An 18702-nucleotide genomic window follows, 5' to 3' on the forward strand; every position below is an offset into this window, starting at 1 on the left:
ATATTTATATGTGTGTGTACATGCGTATGTATGTTTGCATGCATCTGTATGTATGCATGTATGTGTGCATGCATGTGTTTATTTCCATGTGTATGTGGGGTGGAGAGGGTTCATGTAAGCCGTTGTGAAGGCAACTCTTCTAGGAGAAGCAAATCTCTGATTTAAAAAACCATAAAGCAGGAGACCAGTACCCGCATTAGGCTGGCCTGGAGTTTGACTTGTTGCTGGCTATCTTGCTCTTGCTTGCTGCTGGATGTCAACATTTTGAACCGAGAGAAAGATTTAGCTGCCGTACAAAGCTAAAACTTCTTTGTATAGATACTCCCTCAGGCATTTGTCTATAAAAAAATAGTCCTGTGGCGATGGAAAAGTTGTGACGTGTACTGTAGGCCTGAAATGCTGGAAAGCATGTAAAAATTGATCTGCCATCATTGTATGCATGTATGTATGCATATATGTATGTGTGTGTGCATGTATATGCATATATGTATGTGTATGTACATGTATATGTATGCATATGTTTATGTGTGTTTGTATGCATATATGTATATATATGTTTCTGTGTGCATGTATGTACACTCGTGAGCAAAAAACAATGGGCCAAAACTACACTACTAACGATTACTACGATATTGTCCCATTTTATTGCACTTAAAGCTATATTGAACAAAGAACTATTGAACAAGGAAACTTAAAGGAGACTAATAACACAGAACAAGACATTTACTCTAATAAATGCTTAGGATGGAATTGCATTCCCTTTTGATTTCTTTAAAAGATCAATTCTTTTAGATATGTTCTCAACCAAAGTGGAACACTATAAAGAGGAGATGCTATTCCATTCACTTTGCACAGTTTCCTACAGTTTGTAATTGTCCGAAAAAGTTCATCCGGCCAATGCACAAGATATTATGGACCAAATATTCACGCTTGGGTTTAAATCGAGGCTTTGACCTGACCAAAATATCAGATCAATTAAATTATCAGAAAACCATTTTTTTTTTACTTTAGCAGTGTGTGCAAGTGCATTATCATGTTGAAAAATAATGTTCTGGGATATTCCCAGCTTCTAGATACGTAGTAACAGTTCTATTTCTAATATTCGAATGTATTTCTTTGCATTGATTGACTTCTCACATCTAATAAGTTTCCCAACTCCTGCTGCAGTAAAAGTTCCCCATACCATTATCCCCCCATTCCCGTGTTTAACTGTTGTTTTTATGCAACTTGGCGAAAATCTTTCTCCAGTTCTTCGATTGCACCATTCAAGAGCATCGGGAGCATCACTAACAAGACAAAATCTTGATTCTATCTAACCAGAAAACATTCCTGAACCAGTCTGTATCTTTCTTGCCATAACACAAGAAAAATCTCTTTCTATCACTGATGTTCTTCTTTGCACGCCTTTTAGAGGAAAATCCCTTTGTCGAGATATTGTATATGTAGAAAGAAAGTTTCCAACCCCTGTTTTGAATTAGTCAACAGAAGTTTTCTTTTGATCCTTCAAAACAGTTCATTTAAGCCTGTGATCGTCCTTCAAAGTGAATGCTCTAGGGCGACCAGATCCAGATTTCTCTTTTACCAAGCATTCGACTTCGAATCTTTAACCAATTCGCTTCACTACAGAAAGAGATGTTTTCACATTTTCTTTTCTTAAAATATCAAAAAATCTGCTTGTAAGTTATTTTGGACTGTCTTAAGATGCAGTCTTACCATTTTGAATTGCCTTAATCCTGCAATTCGTTTTTTTTATATCCTCGCCAAGATGCAGTCTTACCATTTTTAGGATTAATTTTTCCACTTATGCTATAATAATAATGATCTGCAAAATAGAAATTTTCAGTTAAAATAAACAAAAATTCATGGAAAAATATTGCAAAATCGATTTCTTCCTTCTTTCACTCTTGGCCCATATTTTTTGCTCATGAGTGTATATGTTTGTGTATATATGTATGTGTATGTAGATAAATGTATATGTATATGTGCATATATTTTTACGTATTTGTATATGTATGCATATGTGTGTTTGTATTTGTATATGTGTGCGTATATATATATATATGTGTATGTGTATTATGTATGTATAAATGTATTTATTTGTGTATGTTTATAGATATGTATGTGTATATATGTATTATGCATGTATGCATATATATGTATGTATAACAATGACCATCTTCAGTGTTATGTCTGTTTGAGCTTGTGATGAAGTCATAGCAAAAGGAGTTTAGAAAGGGTGGGGGCAAAGATAAAATTAAAGATTCCCAGGAAACGCCGGGTATATATAGCTAGTAATATATATATATATATATATATATATATACATATATATATATATATATATATATATATATATATATATATATAACTCAACCACACACATCACATTTTTAGACGTTCTGGTTAACATTTTCAATAATTATATCACCACATCCTACCGATGGACACAATTACCTACATTTTGAAAGTTGCCACCCAATCGCAATAAAAAAGTCAATCATATACAGTCAATGCCTGCGCATTAAAAGGATATGTACAGAGCCATCTGATTATGATGCACAGGTAGACATTTTAATCAACCACTTTCTTCGCAGAAAATATTAAAAAAAGCTATCAACAAAGCATCGAACATTAGCAGACACAACCTACTAACATACAAAAACAACAAAACATCCACACGAATACCTATGGTATTTCACTTCAATAATAACACTAAACATTTATACAACCCCATGAAACATATGTTCAAACAACTACAACATGACCTCACACTCAGCACAATATATAATACCCCCCATTTGTGCCAAACGACAGCTCCCCAACTTACATTCTTTGCTAACATCCACTCGGATTAACCGCACTTCCATATCTCAAGCAAACAAACATTGCAACAGGCCCAAATGTCTAATATGTCAACATATTAATGCCAACAACACATTCACCTCTCCAGGCACCAACATCCATCTCACCCCCCCTGTAAACTGCAATAGCTCAAATGTATCAAGAACCAAAAGTATATTTATTATACTGCACCGAATGAACAAAAGGCAATTATGTGGGGGAGGCCTACGCCTTAACAACCACAAACATACCATTAGAGACAAATCCACACAGCATCCAGTAGCTATACACTATAATTTACCAAACCACACAACAAACAACATCAGATACGTCCTCATAGCATCCAATTTTATTACACAACATCAGAGACGAAGATATGAAAAAATAAATAAATAAATAATTCTAAAACTCAACACACACATTTCAAGCCTTAACAAAAACCTGGGACTACTTAATGATTACAATTTCTATAACAACAAAGATTTTCTATAAACATTTTTCTTAGGACTGAAATTCACGGAGGGATGGGATAATCCTTTTATTTTATTTATCCTCTCTTGCTAACTCTTTCCGAAATCATCACATTTTATCCTTCTTTATATGCTCGTAAATATTGGCCTATGTATGTGTATGTGTGTGCGTATTATATACGCATATATGTATGTATTTATACATGAATGTGTATGTACACATCTGTATATATACAGATATATGTATATATGTGTGCGTGTATATGTATGTGTTGTGTAGATGTATGACGAAATGAGACTGAAGATTTATATAGCTTGTATAAAGCTTTATTCAGCTAAAAAGAGTGCCGGCAAAAAAACAAGGGGAAAGAAAGATGGCCGATCGCTGCTACTACTGTCTCCCAGAAGGAGAGAGAAACAGGGGAGGTAATTCGGGGTAGGGAAGAAAAAGAAGAGTTCTTTTATTTTCAGGTCATTCTCCGCCGCCTAAGAAAGTCCAGTATCACAAGGTTCTTCCAGGACATATTTTCGGACAGCTTCTGCTCAAACTGAAAATAGAGAAAAGGAACAAATTCAAAGCTGGTAATTTTCAGCTAAATATGGAGGTTTGCGACGAACTCGAGATGAGCATCTGGGATTTAATGCATCAGCATCTTCAAGGGAAGTTCTTTGCAAATCATCCAAATGTGAGCGGCGAGGAGATGTAGGAGTGCCAGTCTCAGGGGCATAATTTTCGATGTCTGCCAGAGTATTAATAGCAGAGTCTTTAGTGACGCTTGGTGGAGGAGGATGATCAAGGCTAGACTTGATAGGGTCCTCCGTAGCAGCAAGTTCAGGCTGTGAATAGTTGTTTTCGTCACCAAGTGGTGCAATATGGCGTAGTGACACTGTCGTTTCTCGCCCATTATTAGTCGCACATACGCATAGTTCGGATTGACATCCAGAGTTTCCACTGTCTCAACTAAGGGTTAATATTTACTTCCGCGTACATGGCGTCTCAGGAGCGCAGATTTTGATTTGGCTAACCAAGTTGGTATAGAATAGCCAGCCGCAGATTTCCTTTGGAAATTAAACAGACGTTCATGAGGGGTGCAGTTGGAGGTGGTAGAGAGCAATGAGCGTATGCAGTGTAGTGCTACATCTAGCACCTTTTCCCAGCTAGTTATGGGGAGATTGTTCGATCGTAGAGCGAGGCTAACTGTTTGCCAGATGATTCCGTTATATCTCTCCACTTGGCCGTTGCCTTGTGGATTAAATGCAGTTGTTCGACTGGTAGCAATGCGCCGAGAGAGAAGGAATTCCTTGAGTTCGTCAGACATGAAAGCAGTGCCTCGATCCGAATGTATGCATGAAGGATTTCCGAAAATAGAAAATAGATTGGTAAGGTGTTTCTTGACAGTTGCTGCCGAGACATCTGCACAAGGGTAAGCAAAAGGTAAACGGGAGTATTCGTCTACTACAGTTAGCAAAAATCGATTTCGAGAATTTGTTGGCAAAGGTTCCTTAAAGTCTGTACTTAACCTCTCAAAGGGTTGACTTGCCTTAATGAGCGTTTGAGGCGGAGTTTTAACAAATCTAGGCTTTATCTCAGAACAGATCTAGCATGATCTGGTTACCGCTCTTACATCATCTACGGAGTATGGCATATTCTTGCTTCTAACAAAGTGCACCATTTCGGTTACTCCTGGGTGACACAAATCCCTGTGCAGAGCGTATAGTTTCTCGATAGAAATTGTGGCTGAGCAAATTCGAGATAGAGCATCCGCAACTGCATTTTTTTTCCTGGACGATAAGTTATGTCATAGCTGAAGCAGGCGAGTTCTAGCTTTCATCTTGTGATCTTCTCATTTTTTATTTTGCTCTAGCTTTTGGGGTTGAACATAAAAGAAACAGATTTTTGATCCGTGACAAGTTTAAAATGCTTTCCAAGTAGTAGGTGTCGCCATTTTCGAATGGCTTCTACGATAGCGTAAGCCTCTTTTTCAACTGAAGAGTGTTTCTGTTCAGCAGACGTTAAAGTCCTAGAAAAGAAAGCCACAGGACGACCATTTTGGGTGAGCGAGGCGGCAATGGCATGTTCTGAAGCATCTGTTTAGACCTCAAATGGTAGAGTCTATGGCTACCAGGGATGCTTTTGCAATTTCTTTCTTCAGATGCTTGAAGGCATCCGTTCGTTCCTTGTTGAGGGGAAAGTGGGTGACCCTAGTTAAAGGATGTAGTTTTTCTTAAAAGTTTGAGATCCACCTGGAGTAGACGGAAAACATCCCCATAGCTCGCCAAAGAGATTTATGTTCTAGAGGTAGAGGGAGGTCCACCAATCCCTTGAGTCTGTCGGGGTCGGGTTTTACTGAACCACTGCTTATTGTATATCCGAGCAGATTCACAGAGCTAAGCGAATAATGGCATTTGTTTTTATTCAGTGTCAAACCACGCTATTCATGAACTGCTTCAGATGGTTATCATGTTCATGAACTGCTTCAGATGGTTATCATGTTCTGCCTGGTTTTGGCCACAGATAGTGACATTGTCAATGTAGGCATAAGTTCCTTTGAGGTCTTCTTGCTTGATTATGTCATCCATAACTCGCTGGAAGCTAGCTACCCCATTGCTCACTCCAAAAGGTATCCGACAAAATTGCTAGAGGCTCCCTGCAGCTTCGAATGCAGTATATTTTCTTTCTTTTGGTCTGATGACAACCTGATGATACGCACTGGTTAAATCTAGAGTGCTAAATACTTTATAATCAGCAATCTCATTTACCATGTCCTCTATCCGAGGTAGGGGATAAGCGTCCAGAAGAGTAAATCTGTTTATTGTCTGGGAATAATCTACTACGTCTCTTCTTCTGATTATCAGGGGATATTACAAGCGTTTGAGCTCGCCATGGAGACTGAGAGGGTTCGATAATCCCTTCCTTCAGCATGCGCGATATTTCAGATTTGATGAATTTAGCATCTGGTAGGCTGTGCCTCCTTGATTTTACTGCTATTGGACGACAGTCGGGGGTTAGGTTCGTAAACAGAGAAGGATAAGGGATATCATTAATTGCTGTCAATCCACAAATCGTAAGAGGGGGGAGCGGTCCTCCAAAAGGTATTTTCACAGAAGAGTGTTGGCGTAGGAAATTATGCCCGAGGATGACGTCACAGCATAAGTCGGCCATAACAGCTAGATTGACATCATCATATTTTCTTCCGCCCAGATTGAGGGATACTATGCAATGCCCGAGAGTAGAGGACGAATGCGAACTGCTAGCCATAAAATTTTTTCTCAAACTTGCCATGGTCAACAGTCCCAGCCTTTTCATCTTATCAGGATGAATGAAGTTTTCCGAGCTTCCCGTATATATTATATATTAACGAGTATATTAACAGAATTGCCTACAACGATGAGTGAGATAGACCAGACAACGATGAGTGAGATAGACTCTCTGCAAAATTGTAAGATGGAATAGAAGCAAGAATCGACTCACCGTGATTTATAGCGGCTGCTGTAGGGGATCGGCAGACACGAGCAAAATGTCCTTTCTTGTTGCAATTCTTGCAAGCGGAACTTCGGGCAGGGCACCTGAATCTATCGTGTCTCGGGTTCCCACAGAAGAAGCATTTTTGTCCCAAGGCAGCAGCTATAGTGCGTCCCTCATCACACTCAGATTGGTCATCACTCTCTGTAAATTTGGTCCGGACAGTGGAGGTAGATGCATTCAGAGAGTTCTGTAGGGAGCAAGAGGCTAATTGCTTTAGCGCCATTTCGAGGGTTAAAGCCTGGTAATACGCCGTGCTTAAATCCAGCTTCTTGTTCTCCAGGAATCTCTGTCGTATATGATTGGAAGAAATTCCATTGATGAAGGCGTCTCTGACGTAGTTATCCCTCGCCTGAGTAGCTGTGATGGCTTGGAACTCGCAGTCCTTGGCGAGTTTATTAAGGGCCTGTAAATATTGGTCTACACTTTCGTCCGTTTGTTGACGACGAGTAGCCAGTAAATGTCTGCAGAATATAGTATTTTAGGCTGCACGAACACAGCTTTGAGAGTATCCATAGCAGTGTTGTAATCATCCAAGTCCGATATATATTTGAATATAGTTGTAGAGACAAGGTTAATTAGTAAACGTAGTTTTTGTCTGTCTGTTAGAGAGTCTGCTGTGTTTCGCCGACCGCGTCAAGAAAGATGTGAAAAGATTTTTTCCAGTGACGCATGTGTCTGCCGCGTCCGAATTACTGGCGTCCACATCTAGTCGGTCTGGTTTCAGATATTTTTCCATCTTTTACTTTTTAGCTGAATAAATTGTTGTGTAGATGTATGACGAAATGAGACTGAAGATTTATATAGCTTGTATAAAGTTTTATTCAGCTAAAAAGAGTGCCGGCAAAAAAACAAGGGGAAAGAAAGATGGCCGATCGCTGCTACTGTCTCCCAGAAGGAGAGAGAAACAGGGGAGGTAATTCGGGGTATGGAAGAAAAAGAAGAGTTCTTTTATTTTCAGGTCAGTGTGTATGTTTTTTCAAAACACATTTTCTTTAAGTGTTAATTTTCTCTATGTGTTCGTTACAACTCTACTTTCAACCGAATCGTTGTTTGTTTCGTTCACCACACTCTTTTCTTCTTCCTCTTCTTTTACACACGTCCGTTCGTTTCCGTGACTCAAAATCGTCTCTCTTCCCACTTTCCTTTCCTCATTATTTATGGAATCAGGGTACGAGATTCTCCGAGATTCCCCGAGATTCCCCGAGACTTTTTTCCACATAAACGCATGCGGGCGCCATCTTGATTCTTAGTTTGTGCTCTGTAGGCACAAACGCGTAGCCCCTTTAACGGTAAGCCACTTTCTCCACCCCCCCCCCTGATCTCATGATCACAGAGACGACAAGGGGGTGGTGATCGCCGCCGTCGGGTGCTTCTACGAAGGGGGACAGTGCTGCTCTTGTCTTCGCGTGCGCTCTCATCCACCGCCTGATGGTCGGGGAAGGCTTCATCTCCGTGGAGGTTACTGATATCAGAGTCACTGCTTGATAGGGATGGTGCAAACCAAAGCGATGCCCCACTTGTGTCAGAGTCAGAATCACTCTCATCGTCCACTGGAGGTGGTACATGTGTTGCCGGCCGTAGGTCCCTAACGTGACGGGGTACGCCATCAACCTGGACACACTGCTGACTCACCACATCGGTCACTGTGCCTCGTTTATACTTGTCAGTACATCGGTTTCCTGGCGGCTTCACCCAGACAGCATCCCCTTTGGCATATCGATTCCGTTCTATCTCAGTGGCCACAGTTGTATCGGGGTGGATTCCTTTTTCTCGGACATGGTACTGATAGATTGCGTTTGCAGGCGCCGTTCCTGGAGAGATGCCATCCTTTGGCATGAGATTATACCAGTACACAGCTTCTGCGATGGTGCACTGCTTCCTGGCTGCAATTGTTTTGATGCTGCGATGGCTTCTCTCAGCTATACCATTGCCAGCACATAAGCGCATCTAAGCCGCAGCCGCACACCCCATTCTTGTAAGAACTGCCTCATCTGATGGCTGCAAAAGGCTGGGTCGTTGTCCGTCAGCACTTCATCGGGCGCACCTCTTTCACAGAACACGGATGACAGCTGGCGAATAATGTTGCAAGAGTCCTGGCGCCCGAGGAGTCTCCAGACTGCGAAGCGTGTAGGCCCACAATCGATGAGGGTAAGGAAGTGGTTGCCACCGTAGTGTGTGATGTCCATGCCCACTCTCTGCCACTTACCACTCACTCCTAAATCCCCTTTCTTCCATCGTGCTGGAGCTGGGTCGATGGATTGGCAGGCCTCGCAACTTTCCACCACTCTTCGGATATCTTTTTTTCCTACTCCTGGATCAATCATCTTGACAAAGTACAGTGTCCGCTTGATGCCAGGATGTCCACACTGTCGATGAATGTCCATGATGCGCGCTGCATCCACATTACACACAACTGCTGCACATGTGTTTTGCAGATTATCAGCATCTCTCCGAGCACCAGCCAGAAGCCATCGTTGAGGGACTCTTGTCAAAGCATCTGCTCTGTTGAGTGCAGACCTGATCAACACTACATCCACGGTCAGGTCATACTCTGTGATGGTGTCGACCAAGGTGGCAAGCCATCTTCGAATTAACATCTCACTCGATGCTCATGTCGTCAGCCGTGCTCTTCCACTTAATGCATCGGTTATCCACCGATGAATGCATGCCGAGTCAGTCATGATATGTAGAACCTTGGCGTGCCATTGAAGCGCCAAGTTAATGCCCTTCAATGCGGCATCAAGTTCGGCCAGGTTTATGTGCCTCGAATCATTCTCTGGCCGAAGCCAACAGGCATCTTCAATAATGGAATCATTAACTGCAAGGGCAACTCCAAGGGCCAGTGAACTAGCATCCACCCAGACCGTGAACTCATTCCCGCTGACGCACCACTTTCCCTGAACGGGGTTATCACTGGTCACTCTGGACACAGTCTCTGTCAACATGCTCCTTAGGGTGACATCGTGTACTGCATCGTCCTATCCCGACGACACGGCTGTTGCACGTCTCTTAATGGCTGCCACGGCCACCCTGAGCCAACCGCACACAGGGAAATGGCCTACCATCTTTCCACAAAGCGAAAACACTGTTCGTCGAGTGATGTTTGATGGGACCTTGGGAACGTGACTTCCCCTTCTCCAGCAAAGTCCCTCCTTGCTATTGCGCACATGCAGGCCGAGAACTTTTGCTCCATCGCACAGACGCTCTGGTTCCTTACATGTCAGTCCAAAGCTTTCAAAGTGCATTCTAACTGATTGCGCTGACATGAGGTTCTTATTGACGAATATATCATCGATGTATGAGGATATTGCCTGTTCCACTGCCTCATCTTGCTGCCGGATAGCATGCATTATTGCTGTCATAATGCCTGGGGCCACATTTAGACCGAACCCTAGCCTGGTTAGACAATATCGGGTTCCTCTAATTTCCACAGTCTGAAATGGCCACAATTTCTTCTCAATGCGTATTTGCAGATAGGCCCTGTGTAGGTCCAGAGTTACCACGTTCGATCCCTGCTGTCACCACTCTTTGAGTGCACACACATCAGCCCTTGCTGTATATGGGTCGACATGCTCATTGAGCTCACGGTAGTCTAGGATGGGGCGGACCTTTTGTTTGGTCTCTTGTACGACGGCCATCAAGGGAATCAGCACACGCGGGGCGCCAAGCTCATCTTCTGGGTATGGAAGAAGCCAGCCATTGTTGATCCATGTTTGTAGTTCTTCTTCATACTGTTCCCTTAGCCACATGGGTGGGGGATATTCCAATAACCGGTTTCGCAAGGATATTGGTGGCTGATCGTTTTACCACTTTCAAAACGCCGTCCATGCATTGGTGTTTCTATCATACTCTGCATGAAAGTCAGGCTCGTCGAGAGTTATGGCAGCACAAACATGTTCCTCACATCGGGAGAACTGTACCTTGCTGGTTCTGTCCACGGTAATTCCACCCAGTTGTTTAATCAAGTCCATCCATATTGTGTAATCAAGTTAAAGTAGGTCATACCCAAGAAGCTCTCCCTCCATCACCAGGGCTCACACGGCTACTGCAGACCCGTCGTTGATGCTTGCGCAGATAATGCTCACCCACAATAGGCTAGTGAACTTCCGCCTACAGTTAGTACCGGAATTCTCTCTGCTTTCCAAGTGGCACAGCATATCTTGCTTACGAGAGTCTGGGTTCACAAGCGCGAGACGCTCGCTTCCATTAATGTGTATGCTTACAGTGGGTAGCGCCCTGCTCAATGACGATCTGGGGAGAAGACTGGCGCTGTAGCTTCTGCCCCTTGGCCGTTTCCCGGACAGGTGAGGGCCAGGTGTCCGCGTTTTTTGCACTTGTAGCACTGCGGCCCGTCAAGTTTCCGAGTTGGTTGACGTGACGAAAGACAATCACGGGCCAAATGGTTGGGTCCTCCACACTTATAGCAGGTTGTAGCTGCGCCCAGGTCCTGCAATCCAACCTGTGATGGTTGTACAGCTGCCACTTGGTCTATAGTGTTAGGGTTTTTCTTTAGTATTGCTCGTGCCCACGCCAATACTTCCAATATATCCATCTCTTCCACTTGGGATGAGGCACGGAGCAGATCTTCCACACTCTTAGGTAATCCTAAGCGCACACCAAGCCTTTGTCTGACATCCCTCCAAAAAGGACCGATAGCTTTTTTAGCTCAGCCAGATACACATCCACCGTTTCCCCGGGATGTAATTTTCGGGCCATGAATTCCTTCCATGCAGTAATTGGATCTAATGCAAATGCTGTAAAAAGGGCACGCTTGATGCAGGCAAAATCTGTTTTTTCCTTATCAGCCAACTGCTGGTATACTGCATATGCTCCCCCAGTGAGGCGCATTGGGACCACGCATTCTATACGCTTCACCCCACTGAGCTGACATATTAATTCTGCTTTTTCCACCCATTCCTGCACTGAGTGATCAGTGCTACTGCCATCAAACAGGGGAATTAGCTTGGGGTCAAATCCTGACGTCATGCCTGTGTTCGTTACAACTCTACTTTCAACCGTTGTTTGTTTTGTTCACCACACTCTTTTCTTCTACCTCTTCTTTTACACATGTCCGTTCGTTTCCGTGACTCAAAATCGTCTCTCTTCCCACTTTCCTTTCCTCGTTATTTATGGAATCAGGGTACGAGATTCTCCGAGATTCTCCGAGATTCCCCGAGACTTTTTTCCACATAAACGCATGCGGGCGCCATCTTGATTCTTAGTTTGTGCTCTGCAGGCACAAACGCGTAGCCTCTTTAATGGTAAGCCACACTCTCCACACTCCATATTACCGTATATATGTATTTCCCGCACCCTTTCACTTTACATGCGCTTATGGAGGCTTGTGCATATATGTATAGCTGTCTCTAGTGTAAGTATATGCGCAAACATTTATGTATGTGCATATGTGTATTTGTTAGTATATGTATATATATGTATGCATGTGTTTGTGTGTGTGTATATATATATATATATGTGAATATGAATATTTGTTTGTATACGTGTATTTACATATTAATGTATAAAATAAATAAAAAGGAGCGTTTCGTTTCTGTCTTAAAACAGTTGAACTTGGAAACGACGTTTTCGCTTTTTTTGAACGAACGTTGATTTACAAATGAATTCACAGTGTCTCTCCTCATAACGTTTTTGTGAATGACCCCACAGCTCAATCTTCACTCTTCAATCCTGCAGTCCAATGCACTTCTGACAGCAATTGCTTCTGCCAAACAAAAAAGACACCCTCTCTCCCAAATACAGGCTTTTTATAGGACAAAACCGTCCAAAGTTATTTGCATACTCTTCCCATGATCTCTAGTCTATAAATAGACGCAGTGGCCATTCTCTTCTTCTTTCTTCTTTCACTCTCTGAAGCGGGCGTTGCCAGTGGTAAAAGGTTTGCATCTGCCTTGTTTCTTTCAGAAGGCACAAACACTGCTTTTATTTGCAGTTTCAATTCAGACATCAACTCTCTAAGCATCCCTAATCTCCGCTTTATTATCACTTCTCCGGCACCCTTTGTTCGTATTCTGCCAATCTCCTCCACAGTAGAGTTCACCCAACTGAGTACAGTGGCTGAATCAGTTCTTATTTCAATATTTGTCAGTCTCCATTTGATAGCTAAATTGACACCCTTTAGAACAGCATCTAATTCAGCTATGTTAATGTGATTAAAGTCATCACTTTTCCTCAGCCAAGTTGCATCTTCCGCCACCACACCGCCAATCTCGACAACTACGCCAGTTCCAACATTGCTTGCATCACACCACACGACTCCTGTGCTCACTTCAGGTATGTGCCAAGCGCCATTAACAGGGTCTTCTTTTTTCACTTCAGCTAGAACCTCCTACATCACTTTCATGGTTCTGCAATCAACTTTTTCTTCCCAATGCATTCCATTTGCTCTTCTTTTCACATAACTGCATGCTAATCGCAGCCATCCAGCAATTGGATAGTGCCCCAATAATTTACCACAGATCGAAAATAGCTCCCGCCTACTAATTTCTCCTCCCATCTCTGGGATCTCGTTGCCTCTCCTGAACATTAGTGCACCCATCTTATTTTTCATAAGCTTAAGGCCCAGTGCCGCTCCTCCGTCCAGGGATTCCGGAGATTTTTCTGCTAACCCAAACCCCTTCAAATGTTCCACAACTTCCTGTGTCGATATTTTCGTTAGGTCTACTATTATATCATCAATGTATGAATCAGTGGCCTCTTTCGTCCTACTTCCTTTCTTTAATACTGTTTTTAAAATGGCTGCCATAATCTTTGGTGCGACATTAAGTCCGAATCCTAATCGTGTTAGGCAATAGGTTTTTCCTTTATAACAGACCAGCTGGTAATGTAGTTGCAGGTAGGCAGACTTAAGGTCCACGATTGCGGTCCCTCCTACCAACTGTCTCCACTTTCTTATCTTTTCATCACATACATCTATTATGTCGCTCCCTGTATGACACGCCACAAAACGGTTCAACTCACGAAAGTCGAACACTGGCCTAACTTTCCCTTTTGTGGCCTGAAATACTGCCATCAATGGCAACACGCCTTTTCTTTCTCCTTTCCATGGTAACAGAATACCATCCGATATCCATCTTTCCACCTCTTTCTCGAATTCTAATTTCTTATCGCCTTCCAGAGAGTTTTTATAATATTGGACTTTGTTCTGCAATACTGGAGGCTCTCCCTTCCATGTCCATCTTACTGTCCATTTATCTCCATCGAAGTTTGCTTCAAAGTCTTTATCCTCGATTTTGCAAACATTCAGCTGATGGGCAGCCACGGCACATTGTATATCTCCAAACTTCACTTTGGCTTTCTTTATAGTTACACCTCCCAGCTCATTAATCACGTCCATTTCAATTATGACGTCGATCCCATCAACGATGTGATTCATCAAGATTGCCCTCACCTTTACGTGCATTCCACAGACTTTTATCTCCACTTGTCTGGCTCCTTTACATTCTATATTCCTCCCATCAACTGCTTTCACTGTACCGCTCCTTCCATATCCCTTCAAAAGTTTGGAATTGATTAAAGTAGTGGTGCACCCAGTATCGACAAGTGCAGTCATTACAGAATCATTCACCTCTACTTCTATTATAGGAAGAGGCCAGTATCGCGCCTTCATTTCATTGCTAGGGTAGCTTGCGGCGCAGAAGCTCCCCCTTGCCCGTTTCCCTGAATCTGAGGACAATATCTCGCAATGTGGCCAAATTTTCCACAATTGTAGCATGTTGCCCTGGCCCTAGGGATCTCTGTGCAATCTTTTTTTAGGTGCGGTCCTTGACATCTAAAGCACTGAAGGCTTGATTCTTTCTTTCCCTTATTAGTCTCATTAGTTTGCGCACTTGCGGCCAATGTCCGAGTTTCTACGACCCTTTTGCTGACTAAAAGCCGTGCAGTCGGTATCAGTTTGCTGACATCCATTCTCTCTATGTTTGGTAGCTGCTGTAATGCCACAGATACATCGTCTGGGAATCCAGTTATGAATGCCAGTTTGGCTGTATGTTCCAGCCCTCTTCCCAGATATCCCGCCAGTCCAGCCAATCTTTTGATTTTATTAGCATAAACATCCACCGATTCTCTTGTCCACTTGAATCGTTGCAGTTTTTCGTATGCCTCAAAAGGCCCCTCAGTGAAGGCGGTCACGAGTCTCATCTCTATCAGTTCTGCATCTTCTTGTTCTGCATTATTCATCTCAAGATAGAGAGCGAGTGCATCTCCCTGTAAAAAAAGTGGAATAAAACTGGCAAGGTCTGGCACATGTTGAAGCTTAGCCACCAGTTTTACTTTCTTTATCCATCCGACTACATCACCTTCTCCACTAAAAGGTGGTATCACATCTTTTCCCAATCTCAACATCCCAGATTCCATGATCTGTTCTTTGCCGAAATAGCTTGTGGTTAAATACAATGACCCCACAACTCAATCTTCACTCTTCAATCCTGCAGTCCAATGCACTTCTGACAGCAATTGCTTCTGCCAAACAAAAAAGACACCCTCTCTCCCAAATACAGGCTTTTTATAGGACAAAACCGTCCAAAGTTATTTGCATACTCTTCCCATGATCTCTAGTCTATAAATAGACGCAGTGGCCATTCTCTTCTTCTTTCTTCTTTCACTCTCTGAAGCGGGCGTTGCCAGTGGTAAAAGGTTTGCACGATTTTTTTTTTTTTTTACTACAGTTTTATATCCTTTGAATTCTTGTTCTCTCTCGGAATAAATAATATCGTTAGAATTCAAAATATTGGACAGTTAAATGCGCGTTTCTTTATTTTCATTTACTGTTTTATTTTTATTTTATATGTGTATATGTACTGTGTTCATGTGTGTATGCGCGTACTTATATGTATATGTATTTAATACTCCTTGCTGCTGGTCGTTATATGAATGTTCTTTCTGTCTATGCGCCGACTCTTACTTCGCCTGAAGATGATATTACTTCCTTTTATCATGTGTTTGCCAAGCGCTGAGAGTTTGGTGGTTCTTGGTGACTTCAATGCACGGGTTGGATCAGACAATGAGACTTGGTCTCCATTGGGTCCATATGGCATTGGTAGAGTCAATTCAAATGGTATGCTGCTTCTCCATCTCTGCAGTGAACTAAATCTTGTTATCACCAACACTTTTCCCCACCAGAAACACAAGGAGACCTGGTTCCATCCCCAATCTAAACATGGCCATTTGCTTGATTACATACTGTGTAGACGTGGTGATCTTGGAAATTTTTGCAAAGTTAGAGTAATGCGTGTTGCTGACTGTGGTACTGATCATTTAATGATCAGAGCTAAACTAAGAATTACAGTTCGCAAAAAAAAGCCGTTTCAATGGTGTCAAAGTTCCTAAACCTATTTGATGTTTCCAAATTGAAGGATCCAGTCGTACGAAGTTCCTTGAAATCTGCTTTCAGCCAGGTGGATTTCTCAGATTGTGACTGGGAGACAGTAAGAGATACAATATACCAAAAAGGTGTTGATGTTTTTGGATTGAAGGTCCCCAGACATAGAGATTGGTTTGCTGATAATTTCGATCAAATTAAGCCTCAAATTGATAAAAAGCGGAAAGCTTATTTGAAACTTCTCAACTTTTCACCTCTGAACGAGCCAGCGCTCGCTGCCCACTTTTCTTCTGTTCGGAGTGAGGTTCAGTATTGTGTGCGCCAAATAAAAAACAAATGGTGGTCTAACTTCTCCAGGGAGATACAGACTGCCTACGATCATAGAGATGTCAAGACATTCTACACTTTGCTTCATCAGGCTTATGGTCCGAAATCCTCTTCAACTACATCACTCCTGGCGAAGGACGGGAAAACCTTGCTGAAAACCTCAGATGAAATTATGCATCGATGGCATGAACACTTTCATGATCTTTTTCATAACCCATATTCATATAATGTTGATGTTGCTGCAATAGAAAGTATCCCTCAATGTTCCTTTTGCCTGGAACTTGATGTTGAACCGACTCTTGAGGAAAAGTCGACTGCATAAAACAGATAAACTCGAACAAAGCCCCTGGGCTGGATGGCATCCCTGTTGAGCTGCTGATACATGGTGGTGTCAATGTACATTGTGTGGTCCACTCTTTGATACTGTCAGTATGGCAGGGTGACCCGGTTGCCCAAGATTGGGTAGATGCGATTTTGGTTATGTTGTACAAAGGAAAGGGTACAAGATCTGATTGTGGAAATTATCGAGGTATCTCGCTGCTGAGTATTTGCACGGCTCTTGCTAAACCGATTGGAAAAGTATGTATGTCCTAATATCCTTCCGGAATCCCAGTCTGGTTTTAGAGGTGGGCGAGGAACTGTGGATATGGTGTTTTCTGCTAGACAGCTCTTGGAAAAATGTATTGAACAGCGTATGCCTCTTTGCCAGGTGTTTGTGGACTTAACCAAGGCGTTTGACACAGTCAACCGTGAGGCTCTCTAGAAAGTGCTGGAAAAATTTGGCTGTACACCTGCTTTTACAGAAAAATTCAAGCAACTTCATCATAGTATGAAAGATCGCGTCAACTTCAATAGTCAGCTTTCGGAAGAATTTCCCATTGATAATGGTGTGAAGCAGCGTGATATAGCTGCACTAACATTGTTTTCGCTCTATTTGACTGTTGTGCTCTGGTATGGTTTCCACGATTGTGATATGGGTGTTTATATTAGATTCTGAACGACTGGAAAGGTGTTCAACCTCAGAAGATTCCAAGCCAAAACACTTGTTAGTGATGGACTTGTTAGGGAACTGCTGTATGCTGATGATGCTGACCTGGTAACACACTCCCCAGTAGATATGCAACTAGTGATGGATCTCTTTACAAATGCTTGTACCTGCTTTGGACTGACAGTTAGCATTAAGAAAACTAAAGTCATGTACACTCCCGCTCCCAATGATCTGTATGTGTATGTCTTTGTCTGTGGAAAGCGCCTTGAAGTCGTAAAAAATTTTGTCTACCTTGGGAGTGCCTTATCAAATGATGGCACTCTTAATGCGGAAATAAGACAGAGAATCAGCAAGGCATCTAATGCTTTTGGAAGGTTACAAGATAGAGTCTGGTCTGACGGTGATCTGACTCTGACAACTAAAATTTCAGTATATCAAGCATGTGTAGTACCATCCCTACTCTACGCATCTGAAACTTGGACCTTGTACCAGTCACATATAGAATTGCTCGAGAGGTTCCATCAGCACTGCCTTAGACACATTCTTGGTTTAAAGTGGTATAGCTTTGTCCCTGATACATATGTCTTAAAAAAGGCCAAAACAACCAGTATTGCTACCATTGTTATTAAGAACCAGTTGCATTGGGCGGGTCATCTCATCCGGTTTGAAGACTATCGTCTCCCAAAACAATTGTTCTATGGTGAGCTCTTTCTTGGAAAAAGACCCCAGCACAAGCCCAAAAAACGTTTTCGTGATAGCATCAAGGAGAGTCTGGTGAGCTTTCATATTCCTGTTGACAGTTGGGAGTCCCTAGCGTATGATCGCAAGCAGTGGAGGACACTGATATACAGGAGTGCAGAACACTATGAAGCAGCCAAAATAGACCGAGCGAAGCTTAAGAGAGCATGTAAGAAATGCCAAACTTTGCTGCACAACCATGGAGATCTCTGGATCTGTAAGGTGTGTGATCAGGCTCTGTTGTCTAAGGCAGGTTTTGTTAATCACATGAAAGCCCATGATAATACAGGTTCCGCTGCTGTTAGTCTCATACAAATCAGTGAGCGTTTTCAGTGTCATGTCTGCTTGAGGGTGTGCAAGTCGCTGACAGGGCTAAAAAGTCATATTCGGGCACATGGACTTTTAGTGACTGAGGGAGTGGCTCTCGTCTGACAAGACGTTGCAATCATCATGTATTTAAGACTGACGTGGCACC

General features: G+C 42.5%; 1 protein-coding gene and 1 long non-coding RNA gene across 3 annotated transcripts in view; both read right to left on the bottom strand.

The window, feature by feature from the left end:
* LOC145269299 (uncharacterized) overlaps window positions 1-18702 on the bottom strand; it is a 667893-nt gene that overhangs the window by 64107 nt on the left and 585084 nt on the right. The gene's annotated exons all lie outside the window — the stretch shown is intronic.
* LOC145269300 (uncharacterized) overlaps window positions 3623-18702 on the bottom strand; it is a 108875-nt gene continuing 93795 nt past the window's right edge. Inside the window, exon 3 of the long non-coding RNA XR_013864977.1 lies at window positions 3623-3859. This is a non-coding gene — a long non-coding RNA (uncharacterized LOC145269300). The remainder of the gene's footprint in view (window positions 3860-18702) is intronic.

Source organism: Euprymna scolopes, chromosome 45 (assembly GCF_053919585.1).
Source record: "Euprymna scolopes isolate OS-2025 chromosome 45, ASM5391958v1, whole genome shotgun sequence".
Classification (NCBI taxonomy): Eukaryota; Metazoa; Mollusca; class Cephalopoda; order Sepiida; family Sepiolidae; genus Euprymna; species Euprymna scolopes.